At 37.6% G+C, this 5,839-nt stretch overlaps 1 non-coding gene across 1 annotated transcript; it reads right to left on the reverse strand.

Moving 5' to 3' along the window:
- Positions 1 to 272: 272 nt before the first annotated feature.
- Positions 273 to 344, reverse strand: TRNAY-AUA (transfer RNA tyrosine (anticodon AUA)). The gene has a single exon. It is a non-coding gene; the product is annotated as a tRNA-Tyr (tRNA).
- Positions 345 to 5,839: the final 5,495 nt, after the last annotated feature.

Consider the following 5,839-nt stretch of genomic DNA (forward strand, 5'->3'; position numbering starts at 1 on the left):
TCTCAGATTAAGCTCCAACTCTTGGGTTCCCTCTAGTGGCCGCCCTCTGCACTACGTCATAGATGTCTATGAACGCAGGACCGAAGTCCACACATGTGCTGAGGTGCACTCGGTATGAGTGACTAGTTGGCCGGGATCCGACGGAATAAGCGCCGTCTTAAATCACGAAGTGATTTACGCATATCATATATATTATTTTAATGTACCGAAGTACATATGATATTTCCATGCAGATCATACGATGAAAGAGTAATGGAACGGAGAAAAATTCTCTCCGGCGCCGGGATTTGAACCCGGGTTTTCAGCTCTATGTGCTGATGCTTTATCCACTAAGCCACACCGGATACAACTCCGACGCCGGTTAGAATCGTCTCAGATTAAGCTCCAACTCTTGGGTTCCCTCTAGTGGCCGCCCTCTGCACTACGTCATAGATGTCTATGAACGCAGGACCGAAGTCCACACATGTGCTGAGGTGCACTCGGTATGAGTGACTAGTTGGCCGGGATCCGACGGAATAAGCGCCGTCTTAAATCACGAAGTGATTTACGCATATCATATATATTATTTTAATGTACCGAAGTACATATGATATTTCCATGCAGATATTCTGCGTCATCATACGATGAAAGAGTAATGGACGCTTATTCCGTCGGATCCCGGCCAACTAGTCACTCATACCGAGTGCACCTCAGCACATGTGTGGACTTCGGTCCTGCGTTCATAGACATCTATGACGTAGTGCAGAGGGCGGCCACTAGAGGGAACCCAAGAGTTGGAGCTTAATCTGAGACGATTCTAACCGGCGTCGGAGTTGTATCCGGTGTGGCTTAGTGGATAAAGCATCAGCACGTAGAGCTGAAAACCCGGGTTCAAATCCCGGCGCCGGAGAGAATTTTTCTCCGTTCCATTACTCTTTCATCAACCAGGTAACTTTCCCCGACCGGGAATCGAACCCGGGCCACCTGGTTTCGCAGCCAGACGCGCTGGCCGTTACTCCACAGGTGTGGACAAGAAGATGATGTGATGGTGAAGAAGAAAACTGTTGATCAATTTAAAAGTCTTCACAAATCATAATTTAGACTTGACAAGAAGAACGAAAAAGAAGCAGATAAATAGAAAAAAAAAGACAAAATGAATAGAAGGTAAAGAAAGACGAATAGGAAGTAGAAAGAAGAGCAAGATACACAAAGGGTTTAAAAATAAACAATAGGAAAAGTTATGAAAAATGTAGGATAAGAAAATTTATTCTCATAAGATAAAGAAGAAGCAAGAGATGAAGAAGACAAAAAATGAAGGCTGTAGAAGACAACAAAGGGAAGAGGAAGAGAAGGAGCTCATTTCCTGATTGGCTTAAAGGCTGCTGAATAGAAGTTTCACAGTTCTTCAATTACACCTAGTTTATTTAAAATGGAGAGGAGGAAAGATAAACTCACAAAGGTTATAGAGAAGAGGTTTAGAGGCTGTAAATCTTTCACGGACAATGTTTTTGTTCTGCAGTCGTTTATAACACAAACGGCTAGCGGTTAATGAGGAGTATATATGGCTTTTATCGACTTAGAAAAGGCATATTACTCAATTCTTAAGGCAAGGATCTGCGTTATGCTATATGAAATGAGGGTCAACCCAGAAACGAAAGAGTTATTATGAGAGAAATACTTCATGATGACAACAATGCTTAATAAACCAATTCAGATGAAGGTCACTCCAATAATACTCACCCAACAACTGAGTCAGAGATGTTCACAATGACCGATATTATTTAATACCTTTCTAGAATGCGACCATAAAAGAGAAAAAATAACTACTCTGAAATATCAATCTCGATTGGCAATGAAAATATACGATCAAGTTATCACTGCGCGTTCAGTCATTTTGGGTAACTTTGTACCATTTCTATTACATTTTTAGATCTATATTTACCTAAAATAGTATATACTTAAATTATTGATGTTTGAAAGTAAATTATTTAATAAAATTGCTTATTATATAGGTTGAGACGTAATAAATATAAAAATCATATTTTAAATAGGTGAAATATGACATTTAATTGTGGTACAAAGTTACACGCAATGTGGGCAAACTTTATATCATTTCATATTAATTCAATTCTCTATATTCCCCTTCAAATTCAAGGTAAATTTTGACCATACAATAAGAAAATACATGAAATTTCATTTCACATGAAGACACAAAAAAAAAAAATACTACTACAACAATGAAATATACTAGTACTACAAAGAAAATATAGATACAATTTGTATGTGTTTATTACCTACATGTGTTTGATATAAGTTATTTTTAATTCGCTAACCCCATTATCTCTTGGTCTAGTTGCCGCATAGGTGGTGTCTTTTTGGTATCACTTGTGAGGTTCAGACCTGTCTTCGGACAGTTGACTAAACAACAACATATGTATTATTATTATTATTATTATTATCATTATTATTATTATTATTATTATTATTATTATTATTATTATTTTAATGTACCGAAGTACATATGATATTTCCATGCAGATATTCTGCGTCATCATATGATGAAAGAGTAATGGAGCGGAGAAAAATCCTCTCCGGCGCCAGAATTTGAACCCGGGTTTTCAGCTCTACGTACTGATGCTTTATCCACTAAGCCACACCGGATACCACCCCGGCGTCGGACAGAATTGTATCTGATTAAGTTCCAACTCTTGGGTTCCCTCCATTACTCTTTCATCATATGATGACGCAGAATATCTGCATGGAAATATCATATGTACTTCGGTACATTAAAATAATAATTATATATATATATATATATATATATATATATATGATATGCGTAAATCACTTCGTGATTTAAGACGGCGCTTATTCCGTCGGATCCCGGCCAACTAGTCACTCATAACGAGTGCACCTCAGCACATGTGTGGACTTCGGTCCTATGACATCTATGACGTAGTGCAGAGGGCGGCCACTAGAGGGAACCCAAGAGTTGGAATTAATCAGAGACAATTCTGTCCGACGCCGGGGTGGTATCCGGTGTGGCTTAGTGGATAAAGCATCAGAATGTAGAGCTGAAAACCCGGGTTCAAATCCCGGCGCCGGAGAGAATTTTTCTCCGTTCCATTACTCTTTCATCATAAACAACAATAATCAAATTCTTCACAGTCTTAACATAATCAGTTCATACATGTCCCTTTTATTTACCAATTTATTGACTTTCTTTATTACTTAAAACATACAATGAATTATTTATTGACCTTACAAGTGACTTTGCATCTGGAGATGGGACCATGCAGTTCAATGCCTTTGACTGTAGGCCTGTCAGGGAACAATTAACCTTTATACGATACTATTACAAAGACATCATGGCACAGAGCACTAACATTCTCGGTGAAAACATAATTATTTGGCCTCCCAAAATTATTTCTGGGCTTATTTTTAAATTTATTCACTAGTGTTTGTCTTGGGATGAAATTCAAACGTCCAGCTTCTCTTTGACCAAGTTTTCCAGAGTTTGTATCATCTAATATCTGCTATAACGTTTCACTGGAAAATCTTGCCTTTATTGCATAGACCTACTGTCTTCTCTCTGAAGAATGCTTTTGATTTCTTGCCATGTAAACATTTAAACGCATTATGGAAATCCAGACGAGTGTAAAAATTGTAAAATAAATTTCATTAATAAGCCAAATATGCCGGACTTAACATCTAACGTTGTAGATGTAATAAATATGCTTGTGAGACGATGAAATATGTAAACTAAAATTAGCCAACATTAAACAAGCTAGAGAATAATATGTAGAATTAATGTAGAAATGTAACCAGGGAATTGTGATGGAACCTTCACGTATCAAAAGGAATAAAATGTTAATACCGTTTTTAATAACGCGATCAGTTATTTATTTTATTATATGGCCTGAAAGAATGTCATTGTAAGGGAGTGCAGATTATTAATTATATAACCTCTACACTAGAACGAGATGATGTCGTTTGTATCACGCTCCGACCACCTTTCACCCTCGGAAAATATGGTACTCAACTTGAAAATTTGACAGGACTCTGAGGCCGTTCTGGAAGTTTGCAACGAGAAAAATCCCGCCAACATCTAGGATTGAACATAGGATCTTTCAGTCCGTACCCAATTGTTCTGCCAACAGATTACCGAAAGGTTTGTGCAATCAATTGACATTAATAGCAGTAGGGATGTTATTCCTACGTGCTTGTCGCCTTCACCCCCAAGAAAATATCCCTCATTTCTGTTAAATGCTGAGTGAACTTCAGAGACAAGGTGCGGCCGGGATAATTAGATCAATGTAGAAAATCCATGACTCCATCGGGAATATAAACCGCAACGTTCCGGTCTGCAGCGTAATGTTCTATGATCTAACCACCCCTCTTAGTCCTTGTATAGAGTTGTGAATTATAGATGGTAAAGGAAGCGATGGAGGAAAGGTTAACAGCTGTACAAATGAATGTTCTATATTTCCCGAAGGTTTGCGGAGTAACTGAAATTATCAAATATGAAATACGAAGGAAACTGGAATCTGGGATGCAAAGTTATATTAATACTGAGGAAAGAGGCCTCAGAACTAATATGGTATGGTGATCTTCCAAAGAATATCCATCGATGGTTACCATCAGGTTCACGCAAAAAATGGGAAACTCGGAAATCCTAGATAGAAAACATCATACAAGCCATGAATGACAGGTGCTATGTCGCCATATATTCCATACAAATACAGGGTGACCCTATTGATTTTGTTACAAAATGTAGAGGTCATCATAGACTACAGAAATCCATGTCCAGAAACTTTCCTATTGGTAGTTACAATATTTGATGTGTGTGCTAACCAGTGTAAGAAATATTGAAGAATGAAAGAAACCATATTGCTTCCGTTAATATATTTTATTATGTTGACAAGGTGAATATTTTAAATATTGTAAAGTTCAAGCGAATACACACAGAACCTTGTTTACAGCGTACATTAAAATGGACATCTAGCATCGAACACATAACGAGTGCGATGAAACATTACCTTAGTTTAAATATAGCTGTCGTTGTATGACGTTAGACTTATACAGCTTGGGACAAGCATTATGCACAAACAAAATAATTTTGTTTTCTTCAGTTTCTTGTTATCAAGGAAAGAGTCACATTAAGAGAACTTGTTGATAGGCCTATGGATTTCCTTAATGGAATAGCAAAGATAAACATATAAGGAAAGTTGCAAGGGTTTATCAGTCAAAATATAATTCACTATGCCAAATTATAATATTTACTAGAATTCACCAGCGTTTTCAGTAACAGGGAGTCTGCAACTAAATTTCGGAAAGATGACTACACTGACTGTTCACATCCAGCCTTGCAACTAAGAAAGGAACGTTTTTAGAAAAGGGATACACCATGGAAAATTTAATACTGACCACCTTTACAACTCCTACAAGTTTTATGACAAAGTATTGAATTGAATTGCATTATGGTTTAATTAACGACGCTCGCAACTGCAGAGGTTATATCAGCGTCGTCGTGTGCCGGAATTTTGTCCCGCAGAAGTTCTTTTGCATGTCAGTAAATCTACTGACAGGAGCCTGTCACATTCAAACACACTTAAATGTCATCGACCTGGGCCGGGATCGAACCCGCAACCTCGAGCACAGAAGGCCAGCGTTATACCGACTATGTTACCCAGGCCGACAACAACAAAGTTATTAAACATCCAGTATATAAGGTATATATAAGCTACAAGTTGGTGTCAAATATTTTGGGGACGTGTTCTTAACAGCAAAACACTGAAAACTTTCATATGAACATTGTCCTGAAAATGCTTAATTTGAAAGTTAATAAGGAGTTTGTACT

Source organism: Periplaneta americana, chromosome 12 (assembly GCF_040183065.1).
Source record: "Periplaneta americana isolate PAMFEO1 chromosome 12, P.americana_PAMFEO1_priV1, whole genome shotgun sequence".
Lineage (NCBI taxonomy): Eukaryota > Metazoa > Arthropoda > Insecta > Blattodea > Blattidae > Periplaneta > Periplaneta americana.